This window comes from Pinus tabuliformis, chromosome 3_2 (assembly GCF_031772625.1).
Source record: "Pinus tabuliformis cultivar Carrire ecotype Pingquan chromosome 3_2, CPIR1, whole genome shotgun sequence".
Lineage (NCBI taxonomy): Eukaryota > Viridiplantae > Streptophyta > Pinopsida > Pinales > Pinaceae > Pinus > Pinus tabuliformis.
Window position 1 is genome coordinate 1,172,237,562 of NC_142302.1, and position 16,058 is coordinate 1,172,253,619.

Consider the following 16,058-nt stretch of genomic DNA (forward strand, 5'->3'; position numbering starts at 1 on the left):
GATGGAATATTATCTATATCAAAAATATTTGTACCTACAATTGAGTGGAAATACAAAGAAGCCAACAAATATGTCAGACAAAGAAAGAGATATTGTTGAAAGAAAAGCATTAGGAAAAATATAGTTATGCCTAATGGTGTTGGTAGCCTTCAATATTTTGAAGGAAACAAAAATAGAAGGTCTAATGAGGGCCTTGGAAAAACTATATGAGAAACCATCAACCTTGAATACAATATTTCTTATGAAGATTTTGTTTAGTATGAAGATGTTAGAAGATGGATTTGTTGTTGTTCATTTAAATGAATTTAACACAGTTACCAGTCAGTTAACCTTTGTAGGGGTAAATTTTGATGATGAAGTTAGGGATCTCTTATTTTTATCCTCATTGCTAGAAAGTTGGAATGACCTAGTTGAGGTTGTTAGTACCTATATCTCTGGATCTAGTACTTGAAATTTTGATGATGTTATTTGTGCCATCCTTAGCAAGGAAATGTGATGGAAAAGTTCGAATGAGACATGAGGTAATGCTTTGACTGTAGAGATTAGGGGAAGAAAAATGGAAAGAGGAAGCAGCCCAGGAAATCATAGTAAGTCAAGAAAAGGAAACTCCACATCCACATCAACCATAATGTACCTGAAATGTTGCATGAAAGGAACCTTGAAGAAAGATTGCAAATCTTAGAAGGGAAAATAAGGAGATGAACAACAAGAGAAGAATCATGAAGGGAATGTCACAGGGGATGTGTTTTGATATTCTTCGATTCTTTCATTAGGAAATATTATTGATGCATGGGTGGTAGATTCAGGGGCCTCATTTGATGTCACACATGATATGAAACATTTTCATGACTATGTTTAAGGAGATTTTCGAAAGTTTCATTTGTGTGTTAATAAACCCCATAAAATTGTTTGAATGGGTAAGGTTTATGTAAAGCAATAGAATGCAATCTAATGGATATTGAAGGAGGTAAGGCATGTTCTAGATCTGAAGGAAAATCTAATTTCAATTGGGGAGATGGGAGTTGAAGGGTGTGTAACTAATTTTACAGATAGAACCTGGAAGGTCACTAAAGGAGACCTCGTAATATGAAAAGGAGAAATGTTTGGCACATTGTATTTATACAATAGTATTTCTAATTATGTGAATTCTTTAACCTCCATAGGAGCAGACACAACACTCTATCATCATAGGCTCGATAACATGAGTGATAAATGGATGCAGATTCTTTACTTAGAAATTTGTTGCCAGATTTGAAGCATGTTGATTTGGATTTATGTGAAAATTACATTTATGGAAAGTAGAAGAGAGTCAGATTTATCAGAGTTGGGAAGGACAAGAAGAGCAAAAAAATAGATCTTGTCCATAAAGATGTGTAGGGACCTGATTAGGAATGATCTCATAGTGGTTCTCTCTATTATGTTACTTTTATTAATGATGCAACTAGGAAAAATTGGATTTATTGTATTCAAAATGGTTTCAATGTATTTGATACTTTCAAGAATTGGAAAGCTTTGGTTAAGAATGAGACAGGAAAGAAGTTGAAGTGTATGAGATAAGATAAGGGAGGTGAATACTACAACAAAGAGTTTGTTACCATTTTTCAGAGCATGGAATTTGTAGAGAGAAGACAGTTCCAGGAACTCCATAGGAAAATGGTGCGTCAAAAAGGATGAACAATACAATGATGGAGCATGCAAAGGTGCATGAGATTGCGTACATGATTTCCCTTACAGTTTCGGGTAGATGTTGTAGATTTCCTTGTTTATCTAATAAACAGATGGCCTTCAAGTTCCTTTCATGATCGTATTCCAAAGGAGGCATGGACAGGTACAAAGGAAACTACTAATTTTTAAAGAATTTCAGTTGTCAAGACTTTGTCCACATCAATAAACAAAATAAAACAAAGCTTGAGGAAAAATCAAAGAAATGTACATTTATTGGATATGGTGTAAATGGTTTTAGTTATCACTTATATGATTATGAAAATCACAAAATCATTGGGATGAGAGATGTCCTGTTCAATTAAAAGGTCTTTATTAAGGATCAGATGTAGTGATAAAAACATGAAAAGGAAAAAAACGAAAACATAGTGATTGATGAGATCACAAAAGAAGTAAAGGTGCCTGAAAATCAGAATGATAAAAAACCACAACAATAACAACAACAAGTACAATAAGAAGAGGCACATTAGACACCTTAAAATGGTGTTAGAAGATCTACAAGGATAAGTAGACCTCCTCAGTGATATTCTCCTTATATTATGTATTGTTGCCTGATTCTGGTGAAATAGAAATATATGAAGAAGAAATGCAAGTAGAAATGAGGAAGAAGTGGGATCAAGCCAGGAAATAAGAGATGTACTCCTTGATGTAGAAGCAGACTTGGGACTTAGTCAATTTGCCTACTTGTAAAACAACATTGCATAATACATGAGTTTATAGGTTCAAGAAGGAAGAATATGGAGGTAAGAAAATGTATACAACTAGACTTGTGGTGAAGGGATTTTCATAAAACAAAGGCATAGACTTTGATGAATTTTTTTCTCTTGTTGTTAAAATGACTTCAACCAGAACTACTTTAAGTCTAGTGGCAGCAAAAGATTTTCATCTTGAGAAATTAGGTGTAATGATATCATTTGTCCATAGGGATTTGGAGGAAGAAATATATATGCATTAGCCACAAGGGTATAAGGTCAAAGGCAATGAGAAAATAGTGTGGAAATTGAAGAAGATCTTATATGGCTTAAAATAGGCTCTAAGGTAGTGGTATCTAAAATTTGATATGTTTATTCCTTGACAAGGTTATACTAGATGTCACTCTGAGAATTATATTTATTTTAATAGGAAAAATGATGAAATCTCTATTATATTGCTATTTTATCTTGATGACATGCTTGTAAATTAATATTACATGACTAAGTGGTAAACTTATCCTCAAAGCTATATTGCAATATGCATAAATCGGTTTGTATTGAAGGCTATTAAAATTTGTAAACAATGTGATAATGGTAGTTCATTGCATGATATTGGTCTAATGGTATCAAAGAGTTGCTAAGTTTGTGGTTGAATGGATTTATACCCCAATTGTTATCGACACTTACTTACTAATGATAAATCAATCGTTTTGTATGAGTAAACATTTGTATAGGATTTTATGCATAATAATATAGTATGAAATAATCTATGATGATTGTGGATGTTGATATTGTTTAACAATGCATATGTATGACTATAAGTTATTGATTGTTACAAAAAACATAGATCATGATACAATAGTATTGTTAAAGTAAATTTGTTAATATAGTGCGATGTTATAATATAAAAATAAAGAAAAATGCTTTTGGCTTTGCATATGAAAACACATAAATGAGAAAAGGTTTGATGAGGATAGTCAAGGTTATTCGATAGTTTAATAATGTACCGAAATGCCTGAGACAAAATGGAGGAGTATGTATGTTCGACCATATTAATGATAAAACTAGTGCTAACTAGATGTTGTTGATTAAGTTTTTGTTCAAACTTCAAAACTCTATGATTTGACGTTTCCATGATGATTCTAGCTAGTATGCATCCTTCTAAAAAATATGTTAATTTATTTATTTAAAAATCCTTCCAGTTCATGTGAATACTACACTGGCATTACATATTAAATCTAACACATTAAGCCTATTTTTTTCTGCACATGTGGTGTCTTATTTGTCATCTCTAAACAAAAATCTAGATGGAATTTTTAATCTATTAGAATTTCTAATTTATTTAACCAAGAAAAGTATGAGTGATTGACTTTAATTTAGTAATGTTGCATCATGACGATTGATTAGATACATATGCATAAATGAAATTCCATTTCGCATGAATTGGTGACTATGTATTTTTGAAGGTCATTTTTCCTTAATTGTTGTTAAGGGAAAACAAGTTCATGGAAATTTTGATTTAATTTTATTATTTATAGAGCTTAGAAAAGGTTTATGAAATAAGGATATGAAAAATACCTTTCTACATTGTTGAAATATTGAGAATAATGATACATGTGCAAAGTGAAATAGACAATATGTTTTGTAGAAGGTATGGTTTTATAAAAATAGTTCTAATTAATGTTGCTAGTGTGATTAAGCAAGGGTAACTTAATGGAAACATAGTTATATCACCAAAATTCCAGTAACTGAATATAAGAACTACTGAATGGTACAGTTTTTCAATGTGATTTTCATATAATGTTTACCATTATGACATGGAATATTTGTGCATAGAGGATATCATAATGTTTTCCTAATTTGCATGTTGATTATTATGTGGAAATTTGAAATGAATACTACCTCTATGACATGAGTGTTTTGTTATGATTTCCTGTCAAAATTAATTTTACAAACTATGGGGCCCATGTTAGGAGTCAATTATGTATACATATGTACATAAATGTTCATTTTTCTTCAATGTTAATGTGCATATGGTCAGTTATGTAAATTACAGTGGGAAAAGGTGCTAAAAAAAAGTTTCACATAGGAGATAATTATAGGATAGTTGGGAAAGGCCCATGGAGGGCCGTTGGTGGAGGGAGTTCCTTCCATACATTTCCTCTCCCTAGACATATATGATCTTAGTAATTCAAAAAGGTTGGCCAATATGGTGAGAGCATAAAAGGACCATTAAACCTTGATAATTTTGAAGCCTATTATATGAGGCCCAAAAGAGTTAGTTGTTGAGCCAAAATTTCTTAAGACAAGACATTGTTAGAGGAATAGGGAGGATGTTGCGAAGAGGATGCCTCTGTTAGACCAAGGGTATTCACTGTTAGGGAATTGTATTGAATGTTAAAGTGGACTGATTTTGTTAGTGGACACTATTTCTAATTGGTTGGGAGGTTTGTTGTTTTTCCCACTATGGTTTTCTTAGCAGACCATGTTAACTAACCAAGTAAGTGATGTCTTCAAATGAATTTCTTGTATGATTGTGTAAGAATTTTCTGTAAATCCTAATAGAAAAGGAACCTAGTGCTCAGTAAGGAACTATTTGAAGAGTAGTCCCTCTATTGTATTACCAATATTGTGGATCTCTTTAGTGGGCACCAACACAATATGCACTTGATGGAGTTACAAATACTTTCACAATTTTGATAATTAGAAAGTTAGGTTCTCTTTGATTACTTGCAAAGGTACTATGATCAATGATTGTGTGATTAAAAATAATGTAATTATATTGTATTCGTTGGTCATACACTACAGGGTGCTTGCCATGGAGTTTGTTAAACAACCAAGGTGCTTGTTGTTTCGCTGATAAACCACCTATATTTAAAATTAATGCATGAAGTGGGCATGGTTTCCATGAGTAATTGGAAACAAAGAATAAGTTGGTATAGAGACTTAGTTTTTGTGGTTATGAAATTGATCAATTGCTAAATAATTGAAGTTAAAAATTGAATATTTTGGTAGTCGTAAATGATTATGATTATTAATAAAGAATTAATTTTTTTGCTTATTGATATTTCCTGGAAATAAGAGTTTTTTTTTTACCATTTTAACACACTAAGGATGGAATGTGCTTTCTGCTAGGGTTTCTAAACGAAAACCCTGACATCTCTGCAACAGATTCACGACTGCGGCACTATCACCCACCTGCACATGCTACAACTCGATGAATCGACAAAAGGAATGAGTGTACATTCTGGGAGGGGAGATATCCCCTCCTACGAGAATATTGTGGTTGGAGAAACAAGTACCCAAGGTGCAACGAATGCTGGTAATCAAAGTGGAAATGGGAAAGGTCCCATTGTTCTTGGCGCCCAGTGGAAAGATCACATGTGAGGTCAATGCCTCCCATGGGTGGCTACAAAACACAGAATCGTAATACCAAACAAAATACTGGAGACCTATAGGAAGTACATGAAGGATCATGCATTAATCTGTAGATTTATCAGAGTATGGCCAACTAAGAAGGACCTAGTAAAGTGGATACAATAATAATGGTAAGCCAGAGGGTATATAGAGCTGAAGATGGGGGATAAAGGTTTATTTAAAGTACTGTTTACCAGTCTATAGGATAAGGAAAGTGTTTACAAAAATGGGCCTTACATCTTCAACAATGGGGTTCTCTTCATGCGGAAATGGGACGAGTGCTATAAACTTGACCAAGAGAAATAATTGGTAACATCAATTTGGGTCAGACTATTTCGCTTACTAGTAGATTTTTGGGATCTGGACATCCTCGAAGGAATTGGGAACTCCATTGGAAGTTTTGTTAAGGTTTCAGACTCCATGTGGTAGGGAAGGTAAACCTCCTCTGACAGTATCTGTGTATATTGAAAATAACAGAGCCTCTACCTGAATTCATTGAGCTAGAGTATGATGACGAGATTTTGCAGCAGCCCCTTGACTACGAAAATATTTCCTTCAGATTCTGTAGATGCCCTGAGTAAGGGCATCTATTTCATGAGTGTCTATTGAACTAGTCTGAACCCCAAGAGAATATTAACGAGAGGAGATGAAGGGCTTTCAGGAAGTGCAAAGGAAAAAGCAGAATTAGAAGAACTCACAACCCCCACTCTAGAAACCAACAAGCAAAGGCCTATGAAACAACAAGAAATATGACATCCTTCATGAGGAGGAAGATGTCACAGAAGTCCAGACTATGTCTCCAGGCCTTTAAAATCACCCAAACCTGTAGAAAGCAGGGAATAATATGAAGAGAAATGTTGAGGAGGAACCACAAAAAAACAAATTCACTATGTAACCAATAGACAAGGCTAATATGGAGACTGATAGCCAAAAGGAGGATCTAATAATAGAGGAACAGGTCGTGCTATGATTGCTAAATGAATGGAAGCGTTTGGATGAATGATTCATACCAAGGGATCAGAAACAACTATATAAATAAACCTTCCAACAATATAAATATAAGCAAGGGATAACAATTCCAGATCATCCTGAACAATTAGGATCTCAAATAAGCCAAGGTTTGGAACAAGGAACTCAGCGAAAAGGAGGAAACAAATGTGAGGGAATGAATCTGAATGAGTCCACATAAATGGTAGGTGAAATGCTGGTGAATTCAATAAGGGTGGTACTATTTTCGGAAGTCTTCCACCAACTTAACAGACCTTTTAAATGATTATTACATCTTGGAATGTAACAGGCCTCAATATTAGGGGCAAATAGAGATATCAGAAGCATAAGATCAACAGGGAAAAACCTAGAATCATGGTGATCCAAGAAACTAAGATCTCTGAAACAAAGCTAAAGGAAATTATGTAGCATTTCAAGGCATAGTATGAGGTAGTTGCCCAATATTCCAAGGGTAGTCCTATAGGCATTTCTATCTGATCCAGGAGGATCTTGTCAGATCAGTTGCAGAGGTTCAATTTCGTCGTCAATATTTAGTGTCTAGTGTCTTCAGCTTCAATAGTGATGTTTATGGTTCAAGTCATTCGGTGATGTCAATGGTTTTCATGGTGTTTGGAGGATAGGGTTTTGTACCTAGTTGTCGACATGTGATTGTTGTCAGTTCCGCCGGGGTTTGGTTTCCGACTCATGTTCGTCGTCAGTGTTAAATATTCATTTGTATCCAGTGTCAATTCAATGTTTTGGTTCATGGGTATCGTCATGTGACGCTTGTCACAAATTTTGCATTGTGACAAGTTGAATAAAATGGTTTTAGGACAAATGTTGTTAAGTCCTAAACCTAAAACCTAATACAAAACCTAAATCCATGCATTAAAGTACACTAAACCTAAGTCCCTCACCCTAATACACCTAAACCCTAACCTTATTCCTAAAGCCATGTATTAAAAGGCATTAACCCGAAGTGTTATACCCTCTCGAACCATGTTACATTACAAAACCATGTAATAAACATTCAAAACAATATAAAACATAAAACAGTGCTAAACCGCAGTTAAACTGTGTGGGGAGAAGACCACAGGGACTGTGTTCATGCAAATGGAAAAGGGAGTAATGGCTATGGTGCCAAGTTGTCAGGGTTAGCAGTTAACCGCTAGTCATAAACTACAGTGGGATTGCAGCGTGTGAGCACCGCGCAGTCATTACAGTTAGACCACAACAGAAATGTCAGCATAACCATCGGGGTGTTCAGAAAACTGAAGCATGTGAACGGATAAGGGGAACCGCCAGGTAAGCATGTTACCAAAACTGCCTGGAGAAGTTACATTCACATGGCAGGTGGCTAACTGTTAGCCGGAACAATGAGGCCTAACTTGTAGGGTGCAGCTTATGGTTTGACCGCACCATTCATATGATCCATCCGACCTCTGCACTGTCAACTTGACCACCAATATATTATGGCTTTTATAAGGTTTATTTTGGGTTTTTTTTCATTGAGTTTTGGATATTTAATTAAAACCACCATGTAAGTTTATCCTAAGGTGTCAATTAATGACAAGACCAAGGGAAAAAAACCCTAATTTCAGCTTATGCATCCTTAAACTCAGCCTAAGGAGTTAGAATGCATCTGGAGGGCTATAAAACTAGTTTTTCTCATTGAAGATGGAAGAGAGTACTTTTGAGTTTTAGAGTGCAGATTCTCGAGGATATAGGCGAATTTTTTTTCAGTGTAACTGGGGCATCAGGAGTTGGAATTGGGAACCAAAATAGGAGTTGGAAAGCTAATTCAGAGAGCTTTCTTATGACAGTGACCAAAAGTGCCTGCATGCAAAATAATTCTGGTCAAATTTCTGTGTAATTGACCTCCTCAGATTCAATCCTAATAAAGTGGTCGCCCATCTTGAGAGCAAACCCAGAGACATAGGCGATTAGCGATGAAATCAGTAATCAATCTCGTTGTTTAGTATGGCTCTATTTTTTCTATTTTTCACTTATATTTTACATCTTTTTTATTCTTATCATCTTTCGAAAAGTCTTTCTTCTGAAGCAGTTCTCACAGTTTAAGCATTTTAAGTTAACATTCAGTTCACTATTTGCATAATCAATTCTATTTCAGTTTAATATATGATCATTTCATATCACTATCCTCTAGAACTCTGTGGAATAATCTTAGAGGATTGGGTCATCCTATGAAGAAACATCTCCATACAATTCTGCCACATTAGATTCAAACATTGGGTTTTTGTCAGGAGTCTATGGGCCTCAAATTCCAAGAGGAAAAGGGTTTTTACTGCAAAACCTTGCAAAATTGAGAAAAATGTATCCATAATATCTCTTGATAGTAGGTAGGGACTTTAGCATGACCTCATCATTGGATGAGAAGAAAGGGGGAATCTGATGAACATAGGTAGACATGAAAGCATTTGACGATCTAATTGTTGATATGCACCTTGTGGACTTGCCAAAGAAAAATTGAGTCTATACCTGGAAAAATAGGAGGGGGGAGTACACCAAATTACATCATGTTTGGAATTGTTCCTGACTTCAAAGCAGGTGATCAGCCAGGATATTTTCTTTGAGGCTTCAATCCTACTATGCATGGGATGAAACCACTAGACAATCCAACTAGACATTGATCTAAAACCTAGACTCAAGAACGTCCCTTTAGATTTGAATCATTATGGATAATGAATCCCAATTTCATAAAGAAACTAGAAGGATGGTGGAAGGGAAGTGAACAATAAGAAAGAAAACACATGCATACTTTCCAACTAAAGCTAAAGGAACTCAAGAAAAAGATCAAGAAATGGAACCAAGAAGAGTTTGCGCACATTATGAAAGACCAACATCAGCTGACCAACAAAATGCAGGAACTCCAAAAAAATATCATCAATCATGGTAGATCTAAAGACCTAGTAGAAGGGGAATGGAATCTAATCAACCAACTGGAGGAAGTAAGGAAAAAGGAAGATATATTATGGAAGCAGAAATCCCTTGTTATATGTCTTTGTGAAGGAGAACACAATACACGGTTCTTCCATAAACCCACGATTCAACATGCCAACACAAAAAGATCTACTCACTAAAGGAAGAAGAAGGCAGTAGATTGGTCCAACATGAGGAAATGGAGGACTTGGTTTTTAACCACTTCCAATCCCTCCTCTCTGAAATGGCTCAGGATAGGTCGGAGGCCATTCAGAGAATCACTCAAAACATCCCACATATTATCTCAAGGGATCACATCCTCACCCTTATGAGGGCGGTCACATTGGAATAAATTAAGGAGGTGGTCAAAGGAATGGAAAAAAACAAATCCCCTGGTGCATATGATTTCATGACAGAATTTTTCCAGCGACTTGGAGCTTCATAGGACATGAAATCCTAGAAGTGATGGAGGAATCTCGGCGCAACCAAAAGGTATGTCTAGGTCTAAATGCTACTTTCATTGCTCTAATTCCTATAACCTCTAGGTTTGAAGAACCCCAAGGATTTGTACCTATTGCACTCTGCAACGTCATCTACAAGATCATAGCCATAGTCATTGTCAAGCGCCTTAAGCACCTACTCCCGAATCTTATCTCCCCTGAGTAGACTGGTTTTGTTGAAGGTCACTAGATCCTCGATGGATTGGTCACTTACCAAGAGATAGTGGACTCCTTGAAGCATCATCAACTCCCAAAAACGATGATAAAACTAGATCTTTCTAAATCTGACAATCATCTAAATTGGGATTTACTCATTAGCATCCTAAAGTCTTATGTTTCTTACCAGAGATGGATTAATTGAGTCCTTGCCATGGTTTCCTCCCTTGTGTACTCCATTTTTCTCAATGGCTCCCCCACTATAACCTTTAACCCATCGCATTGCTTGAGATAGGGTGACCCTATCTCTCCTTTCCTTTTGATCCTGCCAACTAAAGGTCTAGGCTGTTACCTAAAGTTGGAAGCTAGAGCTTCATATATCAGTGGTATGATATTGTGGGAAAACGACCTTCCAATCATGCAACAACAATTTATGGATGATATTATTTGTTTTGTCATGTATCTATGTGCGAAGCATGATGCAAAAAATACATCCTCAAAGCCTTTATGGATGCATCAGGGGTAATGATAAATAATGATAAATCCTGCATCTTCTTTTTCAATACCCCAGTGAACATCTAGACCTTCCTGGCTAGGATGTTGGGTTCCGGCATCAATTCTCTCCCATCCAAGTATCTTGGTATGCCTCTATCTTTGAATTCATTAAAAACCTCTTCTTTTCAATCTTTGCTTCAAAAATCCAATCGAAGCTCCGAAACTAGGCCTTGAGATTCCTAAATCTTGCTAGCCGCACTATCCTTCTTAAAGTTGTTCTTCAACCCATACCGATCTACCAGCTCTCAGGGATGCATCCCATAAAACCTCTTTTGAAAAGATGCTGGAAACCTTTAAAAAGCTCTTATGTGGGGAAACTCAGCAGGTGAAGAAATGGGCATCAGTCTCGTGGCCCAACCTAACAAAGCCTAATATGGAAGGGGGAATTAGCCTCTGAGACCCCTACACTCTGAATCAAATAATGGTAGCCAAATTATGGTGGCATTGTCTATGAGGAGAATACAAACTTTGGAAACAAATCTGGACCCGCAAATATGGCATGCCAATTGACACTAAATAGATCCTCAGATATTGTGACCCTCCCAAATGTTTAGCAATATGGAACCTGGTAGTATACAATAGTGACCTCATCCATCAACATGTTTTTTGAAGATCAGAAACTAGAAAAAAACTTTGTTCTAGTAGGACTCATGGCAGCAGAGAGAAAAACTATTCGAGAGACAAGATCTGAGTGACGTTTTTTGTATACAATTGGAAGGAACTTCTATACAATGGATCCATATTGGAAATATGTTGTAACCAATTATGGATGGAGGAAATGGATGGAACACTAGGATTGACCTCAAGCCCTTGAATTGAATCGATGGAAACAGCTGGACAGAGAGCTAGAATCTAGGAAGCTCTCAGTCCAAAATGGACCACGCATTCTTTGATGGGGATATACTACAAAGGGAACCTTCACCATTAAGGAGGCTTATAGTCTAAAGGTAGGATGGGAGCAGGGGAATCACCATCCCATTTGGAAGAAGATATTTAAAGGAGGGTGGTGGCTGAAAGTTGCCTACTTTATTTGGCTATTTTGCAGGGGTAGAATACTCACCTGGGGTCAATTATAAAAAATAGGTACCTATGGACCCTCGTATTGTATCCTTTGTGGCCATTATAATGAGGATCTGGAACACCTGTTAAACTCTTCTCCTTTTGCAATTAAAAAATATTTCCAGGTGCAAGGCCTCTTTGTAAGAATGGATAGATACCACTAGAGCATTAGAGAAACCATCCTTCTATGAAGGATAGGCATATTCTCTAGCCCAGTCCTTAACTGGGCTTAGGGACTAGTCCTAGGTGCAACACTTTGGGTGATATTGAAACAAAGGAACCATAATATTTTTAATAATAACCAAATATCTCCGGAAGTAGTATATGAAGGGATAATTTAGAATATCAGGGAAACAATATTGGTAGAGAAATGGAATCTGGATGACTGTCAAGTTTCTCCCCAAGAGGCTAAAATCCTTCATCATCTAAACCGTTCGCCTTCAATGATTTCCCCGAACTCCTGGAAACTTATCACAAGTGGTGTGGACTCAAAGCAACACTTCATGACACCTATAGAGGGGTTCATGAAGTTGAGCTTTGATGGAGCATCGAAAGGAAACCCAGGTCATGTAGGCTTGGGCGGGCTCTTCCAAGACTCTGGGGTGAAAGCTTGTCTAATATATGTTGACCACTGTGACTATGCAAGTAACAACAAAGAAAAATTTGTAGCAGTACAACAAGATCTTGTCATGGATATTAAATTAGGGTACAAGAATATAGTGGTGGAAGGAGACTCTAGTCTAGTAATTAACATAGTTAAAAAATTGAGTCAGGGGGATAAATGGGACAAGCTTAGCCATAGCTAGAAAACTGCTAGGATGGTGCAAGAGATAGGTGAACTTCTCCAAAATTTTGACTATATCATCTCTAACCATGTTAGAAGAGATGGAAATAGAGCAAATAATTTCCTAGCAAATTGGGGTTGCTCACATTGAATCAAACCTCTTGAGTTGACTTGGCCAACTCCATCCATAGAAAGTAGGTTTAACTCCCTGAAAGGGATCCTGGAACAAGAAAGGAGACACAGATTACAAAGTCTCCAAAACTCTGATCAGACCAGCCAATCGAGGTGTAAGCCAGATAACATTCCCATCATGACAGTTTAATGATAATGGCCTTGGGGTATAAACCCATCACCCTATACATGCTTGAGATAACTGGTGTGGTGGCTCCATGAATGAAGGTGGTAAATACTCCTACAGGAGGTGTCAGCGACAATGATTCTTGGGTTTGGAATTTTGTTAAATTCTTTGAGAGAACATGGTAAGTGTTTTGTTCATAGTAAAGGTATGAGGAAGGGTGGTGCAGAGCTCAGTGGAATGACACAGATCTAAGCGAGGTGGTGGGCTAGTCCTCTTTGTGCAAGGGTAAATTGGTACGTGACCTATCATTCCTTTGTCTCCTCCATGCATCAAATTATCTATTTAAGGGATTTGGGACTTCTAAGTGTTGTTTTGTCCAGGTTTCTGAGAAAGTCAGGTTCCATGAAGCTGGATACGTATGTCCTCCTACTATAGCAGGTCCTTTTGCCTGACATGATCTCTGTGTCTATTTGGTTTGGAATTATCCTATCTAGCATGGGGTTATATGGGGTTTGTATATTAATATTCAGCCCCTAGAACTTCCTTTTGGTTCGGCCAAGAATCACTGGGGCTCAGGGATGGGTTTTCAATCGTGCCACCCTAGGTTTTGTCTTACGGTATCTTCAAGGAAATGGTAAAGGTTTTTTCTCTATTTATTCTGGAGCTGAATTGTTTGTGTTAGATTTGATTTTCATGACCTCTGCCCCTGTGGGAGTCTTTTCGGGCTTACAGATGTGTCTCTGTGATGGTTTGGGTACTAGGTTAGTTCTTCTGTTATAAGCGCAGTTGTTTTCTTCAAAACTTTTTCTAACTCTTATGATAATGGGCTCTGGGTTATGGAGGTGGTTTCTCTTCTTGGGTTGGATGGTAAGGATGGCATGCATTGGAAGAGAAGGGAGGAAGTCCCTTAGATTCTGTACTGGTAATCATCGTTTAATACTTCTCCATTGGCAGGTGTGCAGGTGCTAGTGTCACCTGGAAGTGGGAAGCTTCTAGGCTTGGGCTACCACCTATGCAAGCAATTCGCCCTACCATTGTCTCCATTGCACACTATAAGTACAGGGAAATGGATCAAACGACGACTGCAAGAGGTCGTGGTTGATAAATTGTGGGGACAACAAAGGCATAGCAACTCATCTCCTCTAGGGGAAAATCAAGGGGTCACAAAACGGTTGCCAACATCATAAATTATGTGGCCACAATATACCATGAAGGAAAGACTGATGAAATCCAATAGTTAATCGAGGAATGGGAAGTAGACTTGAAGTGATAGGTTGTATCGATGGAAATTGTGGTGGAGGATTGGCGGGCTATGGTGCTGGACCCAAGGCACACTCATTTTCATGTTACTCAGTTCAAACAAACCTTGTACCTGTAGTGGTCCACGAAGAGTATATTGGGAAAGGCCTATGAGCATGTCTCTATAAGCATGGAAACAATGGTGCAAGACTTCCCTAATTATAAACAATATTTTTTGAAGCTCCAGTTTAAGATGAAAAAACAGGATGGCTTCCTTCATCAAATTGAAGATCACATCCCTTCCATTCTCTCACAAGGAGAGCTTCCAAGATCCAATGTTAAGTACCCCGACTCTAGTGGAGTCTACTTTGCTGAGGGAGAAGAGTAGTCTGCTAGCTAGTTTCTTAGTTTTTGTTTTCTTTTGTATGCGAAAATATTTTAATTTCCAAAATGTTGCTCCTTTTGTTTATAGAGAAATAGTATCTAAGCAAGGCAAATACACATAGACTTATCTAGCATGGTTAGAAAGACTAATTATGTTTTGTTATTGGATGACAAATCACACTATTAGGTGGCCAACAGACTTGGTTTCCCTGAAGGCAAGTGGAGGCCACCTAACTATCTATTATGTGGAAGGATCTACCAACATTACAAAAAAATGAAAACATATTTCCTGGAAATAAAATATTTCATTTCGAAGGGCAAGTATCCCCTTTTGATTGTTTTGACTATAATTCCATGACTAAAAGTTAATGATGAATAACTAGGATAGTGGTATGTTTAAGGGGGGAGGGTATGTAATATCCATATAACTACACATTTACTCTCAAAGTTCATAAAAATATTACTAAATTAATATATGTTTAATTGTTTCATCAAGAATTGTCAAATCCCACTAGCACAACCAGTTGAGGATGGGCCTTATCAGTAAGGTGAACCAGGATAAAACCTCACGTGGGGTGGTTGTGCCTTGTTCTAGGGGAAGGAGACATGCTAAAAGATCTCGTCAGCTAAGGGCTCATGTGGCCTAGGCCGAGTGCGATCCCCCGGTGACTTTCTTGGCTTATATGCCCCTTGGTCATGGCTTTTCAAGCCAAAGGTCAAGCCTGGAGGATCACAAACAACTTGACAAGAAACAAATTGTTTCATCAAGAATGAGTTCGGTTTCTTGGTAATGATTTCAGCGAATTTACAATCTATTCCATGAAAAAATCATGAGGAAGTATGCCACACCTTTAGATGTTTCTACACATATTTTTGCAACCAATTTCTACTGTGAAATATTTAGACAACATTTCCTTCGTAGGTTTTCCTTTCACATCCTTTCGATTGCGTTACATTCATTAGTCCAACATTTTTTAAGAAGGCATGCTTCATTCCTTTTTCTAGATGTAGATCTTTTTTGAGCAACACGCTAGGCCCGAGTGCAAGGGATCAACCCTTTTATCTCAATAGATGTGTTGGAAGTTGATCGTTATGTGAACCTTAACATTTTTATATCTCATGATCAAGATCCAAGATAAGTATTACAATGGAAATTACAAGGCCAAAATCGGCATTACACTTGATGAGCGTCGAAGCCATGGGCTTAATAGACCAATGCAATTTGAAATGACAATGATTAAGGTTATGTGGTTCTAAGTCAACATGCTACAGTGTGTATGAATATTTAATAGCCTCCTCTATCATCCAAGGTTCCAAACACTCTT